Consider the following 17,355-nt stretch of genomic DNA (forward strand, 5'->3'; position numbering starts at 1 on the left):
GGCTTGAGGGTATGGTACCTCTTCTCTGTGCTTCTCATCACAAGAAAATAAGGCTCAAAGGTGAGGGAGAGCTGAACCCTCCCCCCCAGCCTGTTCTGTTGCAGACTTGTGCAGTTACAGCATGGATCAATACTAAGTTAAAATCATTTCCAGGCCTCTCATTTTAGGCATCAATACAGGAAGTCTTTGTGCACTTGACAGAGCCATTTTCTGTCAATTTATTCTACCTAAGGGTGCTTCTAGTTATGAGTTAAAGACTACCAAAGGTGTTGAATGTGACCATGTGTTTCACTGAATCAGGAAATACTTATATTTCTGCTTAGTATCAAAAAATGTCATGGTTATGTTGATGCTATCCAGTTGAACCATGTCTTTTTCTCTCTTGATATTAGAAGCCAAGCTCTTATATACATGCAAGATTTATGATTGCTTAATAATAAAGTATCTTAAGTTCTGTGTAAGTTTCTTTATTATGAGAAGCTTAACTTTGTTTCTGAAGATGTCCCTTTCAAACTAATGTCCCTTCCAAGTAGAAGTGATGAGATCTCGTGACGGGTCAGAGAGAAGCAGGCAGAGAACTGGTCTAGTGTTTTGGCTACTTTCTTTCCAATGAAGAGAAACAGGGACACTACAGGCAAGAGTGTGGGAAGATTTTGAGCCCAGTAAAATATAGGCAAGGACAGATATGGGTGTAAATGACCTGATAAAGAAAAGAAGCAGCTTACTGTGTTCAGTGACTTTTCCTGAAGGTGAACTGCATATTTTTTGCTGTTCTTGTTGCTATACACTTTCAGACAGATTGAGTTGCAGCTCTTTTATCCTTTTTTTTTAAAAATCAGCAAGGTAGAGGGAAATATGCAATGTTTTGTTTGGGAAAAGCCTGCCAGTGGTCTGTTTCTGCTATGAAGCTCCAGTCATTAGGCACTGGTGTTACTGATACCATGTATGTACAGCTTGGTGATAGAGTGAGGACTTGCTTGCTTTTATTTTGTCTGATTTGGTATGAGTTATAAGCTTTAAATGCATGAAAAAAGCAAAATAAGATTGATAATATTTTCAACTAACCATACACTATTTTTTTACATTTTTCCTTTTTTTCCTTTGTTTGTTGGTTGGGGATGAGGACAGGGGTTTGGAAGCACTACTGTTTTAATAGTTGAACTAAGTGATTTCAATTTCCTTTCATTATATACCTTTTGCAGTTGAGGTGAGAGCACACTAACAGCTGATTTAAGCCTGAAAATGGATTTCCTTTTCTGACTGGTTTTTATGATCTTCATAGGAATTCAGTGATCTTTCCAGGGCTGTTTTATGACTGAGAACCACTGAAGTATCAAAATCGGTGTGTCGGGGGAAATGGACTGATAACATTTGTAAGGATTCGGGCAGTAGATGGCGCAGTTAGAAAAACTTTCCTGCGGCGACCTCGGCTTGAACAAAGAGATTTTGGGGTTCGTGACTTCCAGCAAGGTCTTTGGCTGCTGAGATAATTTGCCTGCTTGATTTGATTTAATATTTTCTTCTGTGAAAGTGGATGTTGCAGCCTGGTAATCTCAGCCGTAGAATTTAGAGTCAACTACAACTGCTATAATGCTCAAAATGATGAGTTTGGGAGTAAATATGCAGCTATTCTGCTCAATGCTTGAACAGGCTGTTAGATTAAATCCTGTCTACCCTACAGAGTCCAGACTAATATGACAAATCTAGTCTTTCACACTTGGCTAAAATATTTTGGAGCTTTTTAAGGTCGCCTGCAGCTGGATCTTTTGAGACATCAGTGTGCTCCGACTTGGCTGTCTTTTAAACTGGAGGTTTTCACACTTTAAGGACTAAGTTTCTGGTTGATTTGCATATTGTCTGGAAAATGCATTTTTCCTTGGGGTACTATGAATAATTTCTGTGAAAACATTCTTCAGCATGGCTAAATTGATAGGTTGCAGATTTTTAATGCAACTTTTAGATGCTGTGCTTAGAAACATTTGTTGTAAAGGATCAGCTACTGCCATATGTTTCAAAAATATTAAGGGGCACTATGAAGAGCAAAATCTTGGTCAGTATTCCAGAATCTGTGCTTATTTCTGATGGTGAAGAGCATTATTAATCTGAACTTGTTGGGAGGATTTGGCTTAAAGTTTTAAATTGACATTCATAAAGGCAGAATGTGTACCTCAGAGCTGGTATAAAATTGAAAGTATAGTTCTCTACTATGATTTGACTATTTATTCAAATGGTTATGCACTCAAATTAATGTTTTTGTGATTACACAATGAAAACTTCCACAGTACTTAAGAAATTTGAGGAAGTATTTTATGATGACTTGAATCAGTCCTTTAGCCTGTGAAGCGTGCTATTGGCCATGGAGCAATCAAAGGAAAACCATTTCTCGGTTCTTGAGCACAATCTAAAAATTATAAAGATGGGATCAATAGCTGTCTAAGTACTGTGATTTTGTTTGTTTGAATACCTTTGTGGATTATGTTGACTACATGCTTTGGAAGGGCTGTTGACAAGGCAAGAGAAGACTGGGAAGGGAAGAGTGTAAAGTGAGATGAATTTTTTAAGTTTGGCTAAAAGAATGTGTTCAACTATCTTGATGGTTTCTTATTTTTCTTAACACTAAGGGCAAGGTTTTCAAAAGCAATTATAACAGTTGCATACATCAATTTTATGCATCAGGACACCTGTATTATGTTCTTTGCTCTCTGTAAATACTCAATTACTGCTTTGCCTATTATAAAAAGGTCTATTCTTTCAAGATAATGCTAATTGAACATTTGAAAATTAAGTCACTCAGTATCACTAGTAGAATTTGGTGAATTAGGCCAAGCTTGAGGAATAAGCTGATATTTATCATTTTGGCACAAAGTAGATAGGAACAAAGTGCTTGTTAAATTACTGATCCAGGTTTGTGTTTTAAAAATTTAACTGTTTTAGAAGACTCAACCCACTCTTTGACCCAGTCATACTGCTATAGACATGTTCAAACCAGAAAGCTTTTCATGCTTCCTCTGCATGGGATTGTTTCACAGAGATCTCCAGTTAATGAGTGTTGTGTTTAAAGTCCAAGCAGTGTGCCAAGTTCTGCTGCTGTTTTACATCTAGGGGTAAATCACAAGTGCTGTTTGTCAGTGGGTTATGAACTTGATGTTCTTGGAGAATTTAGGGACTTTTTTAACCAAGAGTATGTTATTTTTTTGCCAATGTTTCTTTGTCATTTTTACAAAGATGGCAAGAGACAGTGTGTTTTTAATCTTCAGCCTTCTCAGCTCTTCACAAGAAGTACATGTGCTGTTAATATCACACAGCTCCTTTAATTAAGTAATCAGCACTGAAAGGACAATGCTAAGAAATCAGGAATGGGAAAAATAATAGGCTTTCCAGGCTTTAACAGTCTATCTGTTGCTACAGTAATCTTTTAGCCTCATTCCCTTGTGAACTAATATCCTCAGTGGTACTGTCATGTCTATAACTTCATTCCCATCAATGAAGCTGCACAGCCTAAAAAATCTGTCCCAGGTAAGCAGTTTTCACTCTGCAGAGCATAGATGCTTTGCCTACTCAATGGTCCATGTCAGCTATTAAGCACTGACAATGGTCTTCCCTGAGCAGCCTTTTAGCAAACAACAAATTTCAATTTCAGTGAGCTTGCCTGGTGCAACAGCAATGTTGAAGGGTGAAGGCTTTTTTTGGTTGCTGGTTGGAGTTCTTGGTAATTTAATATTCTGTATCAGTTCAAGCAATAGTTTATCTTTATGTAAATGTATGGGGTCAAAAAAATGTCCTTACTCAATATGGCTTTTTAAGAAATTAGTGCACAAAATGCCGGCTGCCTTTAGCAGTTCATCCTTCTGGTCAGAGAAAACGTTTATTAATCATTCAGTACATTTTGCTATTTTGATAGCTGGGAAAAACTTTGAAGATGCATTGTTTCAGAGTTCATTGGTTTGGCTTGGGTTCTATTTTTTAAACTTTTTTCTTTATTTTCCAGAGGGAGAAATGGTAAAATATAGGATTTTCCTTTATGTAATGTATTCTTTGACTTTCTCCAGTCTGCTGTTACTAAGATGATTAATTGCTCAGGCTGGAAAGTAGGACTCTTCAGAGTCATCCTTATCTGATAGAGGCTAAATTCATTGGGGGTAGGGGGAGAAAAATATATTGGTTTCAGCTTACAAAATAATTTGTGCATTTTAGAAGTAAAGTTTGAAGGAACCCATTTCTGAGAGAGGCATGAGAAAAAAGCTCCATTAAGTAAATCACATTTGCTGTTTAAGAGGAATCGGACTACTTGGCAATGGGAAGAGTTAATTCTATATGCATACAGGAGACTTAATTATGCATTTATAGTAGTGCATCCATCTGCAAACTAAGTCTCTGGATTGCTTACATGACACCTTGTGCAAAGTCATTCACTGTAGCATGAGGTCATGTCTTCAGAATCATAATCTCCAGTAAAAACTGTCTCTGTCTCACTGGAGAAGTGTTCTCCATGTCACCTTTCTGGGAGGAAGGTTGGGCTGTCCTTCTTGGAGTCTCCTGAGGATAGAGTCACATTATGTGGATATTTGCTACACATCTCAGGAGAGATGGTGCATGGTGGCTGAGCCTAAAGAATAAGCTAGGGGAGAGGCTGCTCAGGATCCAGAGCTCTGTGTGCGTTTTCTCAAATAACACTTACTGTGGATGGAGGACCCTGCTGATCCTGGTGAGAGGTACAGATAGCCTTGGGAGGGTGACAGCAGAAAAACCTGTTTTCACTTGCTGTGCTCTCCCCCAAGCTCAGTTGCTGCCTTGTGTAGCAAGAGCTATTTGCTGAGGACTTCCTTTAGTCTGAGTTTGCATGGACAGAAAAATCTGTGAGAATATAATGACCTGTATGGCAATAGTTGCAGGTAAAGAATCCTGGGTGATTTCTGACTCCTTTGTGTCCTGGAGGCAAGAGTCTCTATTGTAAACTCTGCTGTGCAAAGGATGGCCTGTGTGGATGCTCTGCTTTCCTTTTCTGTATTTCACTGTGTGCCCTTCTGCAGTGAGTGTTGAGCAGATGGGCTGCACTGGCATAGGCTGGATTTCAACAGCTTCTTCTGTGACACAAAATGAGGAGAGATCAATTTTCTTTCGCAGCTGTGAGAGAGCAGTGCCCCTTTGGTGGTGCTGACAGAAGTTCATCTGCAGCCCCATCTATGTAGGAACATTTCCACTGGTTTGATTCTTCTCCAAAGCCAGTCCCACTTTCTGTTTTTGCTGCAATATCTATATGCCACTGAGGAAAGCTACAGGGTCCTAGTGTGCATCTCTAAGCTCTTGTGACAATCCAAGCCTTTTGCTTTGCTTCATTTAGCAATGTTAGAGCTGAACTAAATCCAAGTGGCTTGGGTGGCTGTGGAGTTTTTGTCTGGGATGGGGAAAATGAGGGAAAATTTTGTGAGAAGGGAAAATCCACTTCCTTTTGTCTCCTTCTGTCTCTTTTCCTACCAGCTTTATGAAATAAAAGTTCTAACTTTCAGATGTGTGTTTTCAAATAATATTGCTTTCAAAGATAGATTCCTGTAAATGGAAAATAAAACCAAGAATGTCAAGTCCTTCTAGAGTAAGTAGATTTCCTATTTTTCCTTGAACCAAGTTTTGTGCATAGACTTTGGTATTTTAGCAGAACATTTAGTTTTCTATACCTAATTTGCTACTCTTGCTTGTCTTCCTTATCACCATCCCAAGCTGTTCTTCCCACTCCAGATAAAACTTAAGAGGGGGCTGGAGTGCCAGAAGTATCAAACTGATCTCTTAGTCACCTCAGAAAGTTCTGGTTTTTCAAAGAGTAAGCTAGAGAATAAAGAAGCAACACTAGAAGAGAAAAAAAATTGGGATTGTTTTGGAATGGAAAATACCTGTCACCTCTGTCACCTCTTCAGCCTTCAGAAATGCAAGAATTAATCCTGTCTCAGGATATCACCTGATAGTCTAACTCTCAAGACCCCATTTCTGTTAGGGCTTTGCTGCCTTCCTCTCTGTATCATTCCTACTGTATAATTATATTCTGAATTATGTGAAATGATTACTTTCTGTAAGTGGGTTGAATTAGCCATTTGGTACATACTGCTCTAGTTATGAATAATCCATCTTTAAGACAGACTAGATGGTCTCTGGAAACTTTTCCAGCACTTTGTTTCTGTTGTGGGCATGAGAAAACACTGTCATGTTTTTGTTTACACAATGTAGTTCATCTTTTGAAAAAAAAGAAAACTTGTTTTTGATATCAGTTTCTTCTGCCCAAAACTCACTGACTGCTGCTACCTTACCTTGCCCATGTAAGATGAAAGATTTGCTGCCTGCTATAACTGAGTGATGGATGATGTGCTGAAGAAAAGTAAAATCCAGTGTCAAAGTTGAAGGTGAAAGTTATGAGAGGATAATGTTTATCTTTATCTAAAGAAATGTCAAATATAGGGTTTTTCCAGGGGAATTTTGGATGGGATATTGGTCAGACATTGGAAGTGGTAGAATCACCATCCCTGGAAGTGTTTCAAGAATATCTATGTGTGCTACTTGGGGACATAGTTTAATGGTGGACTTGGTAATGCTGAGTTGACACTTAGATTTGATGAACCTAAAAGTCTTTTCCAACTATCACGATTGTATGACTTTATGAATGTTTTACATGTTGCACAGGTGTGTCTGCAGCAACTTCTCAGTGAGGAGCTGTGTTTTGCTCCCTACACTAAGGTAGGAGTTTTTGTAACTGGGCAATTTGTTATAGTTATAGAACAGATTTATCAGAATAGCAGTTACATCTGGGGATGAACAAGAAGCAGGAATAGCACAAAAAGCATACTGCTATGGAAGCATGTTGAAATGCTTCAATAATTATCTGCATAGTAGAAAAGCTGAAATATTCCATCAGCTTTCTTATTTAGTTTGAGCAATTAGATCAGAGAAGTCAATGGCACCTTGTACACAATAGAAAATCTAGGAGCATCACTGTCTGAAGAGCCCAGCTGGAAAGTGACATGGTGGCACATTTCCTCCTGCCAGTGATGTCTCCTTGTCATCAGAATTGTCACCACTGCTGGTCTTCTTTCAGGTTGCTGTACTTGGCTATTTCAGATTTTGTCCTGCTTACTTACAAAATGTATCCACCACAGCTTTAAGGGATGGCTCGAAGAGTTGCTGCTCTTTTGTGTTGGGACCAGTAAAAAAAAAGAAAAGAGTAATGGACCCTTCTAGTGTGATAGAAGAACTACAATTAGCCTATAAGCATTTTTATGGGTTTTATTTTCAATATTTGCAAAAATACTTTTTTCTTTAACATGTACAAATCTAAGTTGAAGGTTGCATGCCAGCTACCTTACTCAAAATTCCTTTTTGTCTTTCTTATTTCCAGTTGGGCCAGAAAAATAAAACTTGTGTTATGCCTCCATAATATCAAAATTTTAGAAGGAATGTAAAATACTGGGCTCCTATCTATTTTTGTTTCCCCTGTGGGTTTGTTTGTTTTTTTTTTGTGGCTATACTTTTTTTTTATTGCATTTTCAGCACTGGGAAAAGTATTTAAGTAACGATTCACTCTGTCTAGGGCTTTTTCCATTACAAAAGATAGTCACTTTTACTGGTTGTTAGGGTGTGGGTGTTTTTTGTTTTGTTTTGTAGGTTTTTTAGTCCAAAATTACCTGGATTTTCTCTTCTTTTACCCTCTCAGTGGATAATTTTAATTATTAAAAAAATATCTTTAATCTCAGGCTCCCTCTAGATATTGTTTAAAGACCTTTAAGTTGATTCTGGAAAAAAGTTATTTCATGATGGTGAAAATGCAAGTTTTGGGATCCTTTGCCTCTTGTCTAGAACTTTTTGGGGAAAAACACCCTTCTTATTTGCTGGATTGGAAGGATTATGAATTTGTAGCGTGGCTGCACTTGGATTCATTGGCACTGTTGTAAAAATGAGTTAGATGGTGCCTAGAGTGTATTTAGGAGTTTAACTGTGTAATATTTTAACCTACAGTGAAGGTAGGAAAATAAGAAAAGTTGGACTATTAGGTTTATACTGAGTACAGAACATGTTAAGTTTTAATAAGTTATCTGGAGCATAAAATGGAACAAGTACAGAATCAAAGAAGTACAATTTTGTTGTTGTTCTAGAAAATAAAAGAAACATTATGCTATTTTATCCTAAAGAAGGATAGCAGGATGTTGTTTTAATATTATTGGAAGGTGAGACAATGGAGTGCATGTTGGAAGATGTAGCAATGTTTGAGTTTGTATAGTAAATGTGGATCTCAAAAATAGTTCTGTTGAGAAAGATGAGCATGGATGAGCAAAAGTGATGAGAAATACGTGATCTTGTACTTGCAAAATAAAATCATGAATAAAGCCCTGGTCTTGGCTACTTTGTGCTTACAGAATGTCATTAAGCATATCTTTGACTTTTTATTAAAGTTTTTTTAACTTCTTTGTAGTTGTACAAGACATGTAGCAATTTATAATTAGCTAATGTTTGTTATTATTTGGAAAAGGTGGGGGAGAAGGGAAACTGTGGACTTGGAACTGATAAAACTTGTCTAACCAGCAATGCAGTTACAATGGCTATTTTGAGAAGGCCTCAATTTTGCAGCAATGTTTACTTCACAGATTACTCTTCTCTGCCTCATAGCAACAGGTCAAGAGAAAGGACATAGTAAAGATACAACTTCAAGAATAGAAGAGTAGAGACACCTTGTCTATTTTTCTGTACTACCTCTTTAAGTGTGGCATTTGCTTCCCATTTAAAAAAAATAAACGAAACTGCCAATGTGTGCAGTAGAGTCACTCTTGACAGGAAATTGAGGGGGATGATAAACTGGCAGATTAAAAAAAAGTTAGTTTTGGCTGCAGTGTACTTAGTAATTAATCCAATAAGAACATCCTGACTTTTGTTTCCCCCTAATTCCTATCTCCTACCTGCTAATATGTGTATTCTGACATCTCTCAGAATTCTGCCAGTCAGCTGACATGGTTAGACATCATTATGTCTCTGCTTGAGAAACACCTTTTTCCCTCTGGCCAAGAAAGGAAAAGAAATGTCTGATGACATTGCTAACTCATTAAAAGGCCATATAGGAAGAAATTGATTATTTTTTTTTTTACAGCATTTAAGGTTGTGATTTAATTCAGAAATGCAAGTTCCCCCTTAAGCTGTTTTCTTTGATTTGGATTTTCCTGCTTTTTTTTTTTTTTTTTTTTTTTTTTCTCCTTAGTGTGTGTTTGCTTGTTTTCTTTGCCTTTTAAAATAAGTGTCGTACAGAAGAGCCTCAGCAATAATGATGAGTATTTAGGATTGTAATTCTGACAGTTTTTAAGGGAATGAACTGCAGATTTCAGATCTTATCTATAACCAAAGTGGCTTTTCTCCAAGATGGGCATGTTTGATAAGGGCTCTGATATTAGCATCATAATGAATTTTTGATTTGTCACATCTCTCACACCTGTTATAAATTCTTGCTGATCCCTTAAGGGACCTGAGGGTGCACTTAGCCATTTTTCTGAAGGAATTGACTCTGAAGCCAGGACTGATATCTTAAACTCTGTTTGGGTTTTGTTTGTTCTTTTTTTTTTGTTTTGTTTTGGTTTGGTTTGGTTTGGATTTTTTTTAAATAAATTTTCTTTCTCCCCCGGCTAACACACTGGTGAGCCTTGATCTTTCCAGATTTTATTCTCTGGAGTTTAGAGAAGCTTCTTTACTTCAAGCTCATTGCAAACATTGCACATCCAGTGAACACAAAAAGCACTTCTTGACCAATTGCAAATAAGCAATATAGTCCATTTGGTCATGGGTAAATATTTCACAGAAAGATCTGTGTGAATAAAGATAGGAAAAGGCCATGGTTTAAATAGTTTCCAGTGAGATATGAAAAGACATCAAGATCCTTTCTATCACTGAAGAGACTGAACTGTCTCTGTTCAATCATTGGCTAAAGTCTGCTTTTGTTTGTCCTTGATATTTGTTTTAGTGATGCTCTGTCTCTGTGAATATATTTGGCATCCTGCAGAAAGCAGCTTAAATTGTGTGCAGAGAGGTGCAGTCCAAGACTCCTGATGGAGTACTTAAGGATTGAAGAGATTTATATTCTGAATAAGAAGATTCTCATTTGTGTATGAGCTAATATTCTGGTACACTTGGCTACTGCATAGATTACCAGTGTTGGTTGGCATGGGTTGAGTCTTTTTTTTTTTTTTTTATTTTTTTGTTTTTGTTCTCCATTGCTTCGATGTGTCCAGTGGTAGAATAAAATATTTTGGTAGCTGAAAGAATGACTGTATTTAAACTAGCAAATTCTTAGTAATGCTGTGTTTTAAAAGGCTAAACACCAGCATTGCAGCACTTTGCCTTGATAATAATGGACAAAACACCACAATACAGAAGTAAAGCTCTTCCATTGATTAGAAGACATTGTAGTTAAGCAAACATTGTACTGTTTGATGCAAGAATAGAAATGTGGTAGCTCTTGGCTAACCCCAGTGTGTGGCCATGGTAGATGGGGTGTAGCTGCCTGTCAGTCTTGTCATGGTTTAGGAATGGTACTCCCCATTAATTGCTCCCAGCACAAACACACTGCTGCTTGTTTCCCCCACTTTTTCCCTCCCCTTCCCTACTTTGGTATGGAGAGCAGAATTGGAGGCCCAAGGGCAAAGATCATTGGTTGAACTAGGAAAAATTTACTGGAAACAGCAATGGGACAAGAAAATAAACAGTAACTCAACAATACTAATGCCAGAGGGTGCAAGAAAAGAAATGACTCATGTGGAAAACACAACCAATCATAGACAATACTGGACAGCTCTCTGTGCCAGGGAAGGGAACCACTTCTCCCTGGAAGACAGTGCTTTCCCTGCGCCCTGGCAGTGATGTGAGGTGGTACAGAATAACCTCAATGTCCTGGTCATGCCCTGCTTCTGGATACTGGAAAAAATTAACCCTGTCCTGGATGGAAAGAAGACACCTGCCCATAGAAAATATGTTATAATTAAGTTGTTGCAGAAAGCTGTGCAAATCTCACACTAGATTTAAGAGCAGCTCCTTTCTGCCTGTCTTTTTCTTTGTTGTCTTTGATACAGAGACTGCAGAAGCTGCTTTGGACACTTTCCAAAAAGTTATTGAAATCAGTCTTCAGTAACTGTATTGGTTTTTACTGTGCACCAACCAAGGTCACTGAGCTGCATGAGCAGACAGCTGTATTAAAATCAGGATTTGAGGACTTTAGAAAGTGTCTTTTTACAACTTGAATAAATAAGTCATATAAAAGCATACCATACATAAAGTATTTACTACTTTTGTCCTGATCTTCTGCCTCTTTTTCTTTCCAGCTGTGGTCCTGCTGGTCAGTTTTGATATCAGTAGCAGCTCTCCAATATTTATAATGTCAAAGCTCTGAAAAGATGAGAGGTATTGGCTGCCTCAAAGCTGCTGGCACTGATAATTAGAAATACAAGCACACATATTTTGAGCAGGGTGCTGTTTTGTACTTCTGTACAAAAAAGGTAGTAGTTTTTGATAAAGCTGCTTGGTATTTTCCTGGTGAAATAATTGTTCTCAGCAGAAACAAAATCAGTATGTCAAAAATTTACTTCTTTCTGTCAAAAGCTTCAAGATAGTAATTTAAAATTCTACTTTATTCAAAAGCTGAAAAAGTTTAGTTAAAAAAAGGACATGCCGTTTGCTAAGGTTGCTTTTACTACACCCACCATAGTGTGAGGCCTGGATTCAAGCTTATCCCATACTCACATCAGACCAGTCACCAGGACCAGGTGAGTGTTAAGACACCAGGGCATAATTTGCTGTGGGGTGGATCTCTTATTTTTTTTCCTCTTGAAGCATTTTGTTTCATGTTCAGACTGATATAGACATTCAGTAATTCAGCCTAGGTGGAGATGGGAAAGAAGAGGTAGAATTAATTTTGCTGTGGCTGCCTTTGCTTTCTTTTTTTGGGGTAGATTTTGGATGTCTTGAGCAATAGTGTCAGGATAGTTTTATGAATCTCAGCTGCTTGTAGGAGAAGCACTTCTTGCAGTTCTTTAGACTGATCAAGACATGCCTTTAGTTTACTTACATTAGAATATATAATGGAGAAGGACAATATTTTATTTATTTGTAACTAGGGCGAGCTTAAGAAATGTAGCATCATAGTATCAACACCTGGAGGAGGACTTGAGAACTCATGGACAACATATGACCTACATTTCATTTGTCATGATAACAGGTTAAATATTTTATTATCTTATTGTTTTTTTTCCCCCATACTATTATTGATTAAAGTCAGAATAGCTAGCCAAAGCAGCTTCAAAGCTGTAGTTCCTTCAGCAAGGGTAAAGGCATAAACCTTTATTGTAGCATTTCTGTGAATGTAATATTGTGTGGTCTGTTTTATTCCCAGAAATGCCCAGAGGTGACCCCTGCCTTCCTCACAGCATCTTTTCATAAAGGAAACTTTTTCAAATGTTCATAACTGGCTGAGTGCCTTCAGCATTAACAGGCTTATTAACCACTAATCCAGCACAACAATTGTAAGTGCAGCTGCTGCAGAAATGCACAGTGAAGAAGCACAAAAACTGTGCCTGAAGACAGAACAATAAATAACAGTGTAATGATTATTGCCTGCTGTAGGTACTGCAATGTGGTAGTCATCAGAAACCTATTCACTGCATCTGCCTTTCCTTCTCTCCATGATGAGTTCCCTTCATCCCCCCGTGCTCTCCTGCCTGCAATGTTTCAGAGAAGTTCTCTGGATTACAGCTGAAATGCTGGGAGCAAATACATAAAACATTGCTGTCAATTTCTTTTTTGTGAAGAGAAATGAATGTATTGCCTTGGTTGAATTCAGGCCAAATTTAGCTTCTTCTGTACATAAGCAGTTGGATGAACAGATAAACAGTTGGGTAATTTTTCTTTATCTACCATCAGACAGGACAAAAGGTAACAAACAGAAATTACTAAGGAATTGGAAATCTGTCACTCCAACACTGGCTCGTTTAATCATGGTCAAATACCTCACCATTGGCATAACTGCTGAGCACTGGCTTCTTGTGTCTTACCTTGTCAGGCTGAGGAGCCCTCCCAGAGAAAGGTCACACTTTTGGCTGATGGCAGGTTGTTGCTGGCATGAGTCAGGGCAGGATAAAATCCTAATGTATGGATTTTCCGATGTCAGCTGGAATTCTTCGTAGGTGTGCAAGGAGTGGGAGAGCAGCACTTCCAAATTTATCCAACGTGCACTGTGGCATATTGGCCACTTGGATTTGATAAGTGACACATCTTGTGTCTGAAGCCTGAGATCTGACTGAGGGTTAGTGATGGCTTGCAACAATTCTGCTTTAAGAGTTGTGTAAGAGTTATACAGCTGAATATGTATTGAGAGCAAAAACAAGAAATCAGAAATCAAAGTTTTGAAATTGAGTGAATCATAGGAATTAGGGCAAGCTCAAGTGACTAAGCAAAGCTATTGAATTTGATGCTCCATCAAGATGTAAGAGTGTGTTTGGTGTGATTATGACTCAGCACTTACTGGTGAGTCATTCCTCATCATTGGGACCTCAGTGCTGTTGGTTTTCTGGCTGAAAAAGAAAAGATGAGTGGGAAGAGATTTAAACCTACAGAGAAAGTTTAAACTTCATGAATACAAAGAAGAGGGGAATTTGTACCCCCAATTAGATTATTTTTCTTGAAAGACTTTAACTTTTGAATGTGTTATTTTCAGTGGAATGAGATGAATTTTCCCAGCATTACTTATAGTGGACACTTTTCATATTTTATTTTGCAGAAAATTTATTTGTCACTACATAAAACTATCAAACTTTTAAGGCAATGTAATTGCTTTTCCATGGCTATTTCACACAGATGAGTTTAAAATACTTCTCACAACTAAGTTATTGGTACAAAGACAATAATAGTAGAGAAGAATTGAAATCAATAAGTACAAACTGGAGACTAAAGGTCTGAGAATATACAAGTATTTAATGAACTATGTATGTGTAGCAGAAACTGCAGAACAAAGTCACATCAGCAGTTACAGTGTTCTGAGAAAGGTGAGGACTTGAGGGGAAATGAGAGGTGAAAAGCAGTGAAATCCTCACCTGAACTCTGCTTATCTATGTACTCATCACAAGTCAGTAATGGAAGGAAGTGTAAGGGTTTGTTCCCCTCAGCCATAGTGATGGTCAGGATGACAGTGTTAATCTTTTTGTAAAGCTCCAAACTTAGCTATTAGAATCAGAGATGGATTTGGTTGAGGGGATGATTGGGTGTATTAGTGTGTTAACCTGTTCTACCAGGTATGGAGATCAGAGGGAAAACCCTTTTTCCTTTTCTGTTCTGTTTGCCAAGTCAGGCAGAGACCATGGGGGACCAGTAGTTTGTGTTGTAATGTACAGCATGGGCAGCTGCTTGGGAGCACCTGGGAATCCCAACTAGCAAGTTCTTTGCACTCCTGCAGGGCCAAGGCACTGGCAGTTCTATGTTTTTTTTTTTTTTTTTTTTTTCTTCCTGTGTCAAATTGAAGTTGTCTTTGGTCTTTTTATTGCAGCTCTCAGTAGGTTATGGTGCATTTCTACCCATGTCTATGGCACTAGCTCTACGTATACATTATAAAGAATTTCTATGCAGCATTAATTCACAGAAGTTGCAACATGTGGGATGTTTTTCTAAATACAACTTTTAAAATAATTTTTTGCAGGTGATGTGCTGTGAAGTAGCTGCAGTGTCAGTTCTCACTGTTCTTTTTAATCAAAAGATGTGATAAACTCACTTATTGTGGCAAAGACACTGTTATACATGGTCATTATTTATTTTGATCTCCAGATTCTGAGTTTGGTTTTCAAATGTAAGTGCCTCCATGGAATTTGTGAATCTCTGGACATGTGGTTTGGTACATTAGGTACAAAATCATGCCAGTGACCCCACTGGAAACTTTGGCAGTATTACATTAAGGAACATAAAAGAAGATGATTAGGGGCAGATAAGTTCTGTGGAATGCATCTGGAGGATTTAATAAATAAGGACAGTAATTTTTAAGGGATTTATCATTATTTCCTTATCCATACTCTTTTCAGCACTATGGGGAATTATCACTGGGATTTATGTTTAGAAGTAATAATATTTCCTATGCTCATGCTTTTATTGCATATAATTGGCACTTTTCCAGATTGTTAGCTAATTATGTTTAAGTGGTGACTGAGCTAATGTGGAGGGTGGCTGTAGAAAATGAAGAAATGGATATATGGCAAAGCCCATAAAACCTGATTTAAAAAGATCCTTTACTTCAAAAAGTCCATTAGTTTTATGCAAATTATAGAGGAAGATATCTTGGTAAAGCAGCAAGAAACAAAGGAAGGTCCCAAGTTACTACTTCTTTTCTTCTGTATTTTGTTAGAGCACATGAGCCTGGTGATGTCTCTGGCATGAGAACATCTGTGCTGGTGTGAGCCCATCTCTGGTACCCCCTCACAACATGCTGGTGCCATGCTTTCAGATGAGATCAAACAATGCAGTCCTGGAGGTTATGCTTCAAAATGTTATCTAAGGATTTGGAATTTAAGAGATGTTGAAAGTGCCTTTCAATTTCTGTGAATGCAGTGAAAAACAAGAGTCTAAGTAACACTTTAATGGGTTCCTTCATTTTTTTCCCCTCTCAAAATTGTAATAACAAAGCAGTTTAATTTCATACACTATTGGGTATCTTGAGTATTTTGAGAAAAATGAACAGAGGAAACAGTTCTGGTTCTCAGGAGTTTTTTTTTTTTTTGATTGCACAGTTTGTCCTTTTTCCCCACATTAGAGCAAGGCTGGAGTGTTTTGATGTACAACAAAATTGCATAGAAGTTGCCCATTTTCAATTTTGAAAGGCCAAGATTTTAATTTCAGCTGCTTTAGCTAGAAACTAACCCCACTGTAACTTGGATCTCTTCTGGGTGGAAACTTTAACCTCTTTCACTGGAAATGTTCTAATTTGTGCTTGTTCCAGCTTCAGGGTCTTTTAAAACCAGAACAAAACTGCAAATCTGAGCCAACAAATATAAAGTGTGCAAAAGATTAGACCCTGTAGTCAGGGCTTAGGCCAGATTAGCTCAGCCTAGAAATCCTGTTGGTTTTAAAAGGTATTTCTCAGTTCTTGTCAGTTGCTTGTCTTGGGTACACCCCAAAATCAAAGCATTGTGGTGTTATTTATTGCTAGAAATTGTTCAAGATATCAATATTTTGCATGGCTTCACATTTGATGTGTTTGTTGAGCTGAAGCCAATCTGAAAACACTTCAGCTCTGCTAGAAAATACATATTGAAGCTGGTTTGTGTAATATGGTTTTATTCAGATTTTAATAGGACGGAAGCTTTTCACTGCTAGATACAAAGTAACAAGAAATGTGAATGAGACACTGAGCTTTCTAGTCAAGTAATGACTTTTTTCTTCCAAAGGGGACCAACCTCCAAAGTAACTTTTTTAATACCTTTGTCTCTGCTTGCAAAATTTTGACTGTTCCTTAGTGAAGAGTCTCATATTTGAGAGGCAGACATTAAGTAAAAAAGTGAAGACATATTTATCCCCTCCACCTCATACTTTCAAGCAAATGCTGATAATTTTATTAGTATGGCCTTTCAACTATTCTCCACATGAAAGATAAGGGAGGAGTAGGCGTGACATTTGATAAATGCACAATTTGGGATTTTTTGTCTACATGCTCCTGGTTTCTTGTTTTCATAACTCTGCTGCAGATTGTAGGACTAGGATGGAAGATGTGAGATGTTATTAAGAATGCAGAAACTTCAGTTTGAAACTCTTTTCTCTGTCAGGCAGGAGTAGATATGTCGGAAGAGAAAGGATTATTTTTAGTTTATTTTTTTTCCCAAGTATGAAGCATTTTTTTCACTGGGAAAAGGCCATACAGGTGTTACTTCCCCCTTTCCACCATTCACCAGGTGAATCAGAATCCAGCTATGCACTTCTGCATATGCCTGAACTAGTGGTATTCCAAGGATTTAAGAATAATGCAAATAATACACTGTGAATGAGTTTTCCTATGACATTATGCAATTTTTCCTGGAGGAGATCTTGCATCTTCATGGTTTCTGTAGTGTTGTCTATTACATTACTGCAGCAATAAATGGATGCAGAAGACAAGTGTCTGTTACTTGTCTCTATTCCATATTTAAGGTGTTAGGCCACCACTTCTCTCCTTGTCTCTGGGATGTGTTGAAAATCTGGTAAAGGTGGAAGCTACTACCATCAAGTGTAATAGAATTTGGTTATGTCAATTTCTTTGTAATTTTATTTTTCTGTGTTCTTTACTAGCAAAAGCCCACTGAAAACATTTTCTTTGCTCGTGTAATGTTTAGTGCTTGT

The 17,355-nt window shown here is 37.6% G+C and overlaps 1 long non-coding RNA gene across 5 annotated transcripts in view; it reads left to right on the top strand.

Annotated features, from left to right (window-relative positions):
- The first annotated feature begins 11,668 nt into the window (after positions 1 to 11,668).
- Positions 11,669 to 17,355, top strand: part of LOC306800426 — a 44,556-nt gene continuing 38,869 nt past the window's right edge. For 2 of the 5 annotated variants that reach the window (XR_013773826.1, XR_013773828.1), the window contains exons 1-3: positions 11,669 to 11,774; positions 12,401 to 12,530; positions 14,696 to 14,842. This is a non-coding gene — a long non-coding RNA (uncharacterized lncRNA). Of the gene's footprint in view, positions 11,775 to 12,400; positions 12,848 to 14,695; positions 14,843 to 17,355 lie in introns of those variants that run through there. The other 3 variants (XR_013773827.1, XR_013773829.1, XR_013773830.1) reach the window with 2 other exon arrangements.

The sequence above is a fragment of the Erithacus rubecula genome, assembly GCF_903797595.1.
Source record: "Erithacus rubecula genome assembly, chromosome: 3".
In the NCBI taxonomy this organism is placed as follows: Eukaryota; Metazoa; Chordata; class Aves; order Passeriformes; family Muscicapidae; genus Erithacus; species Erithacus rubecula.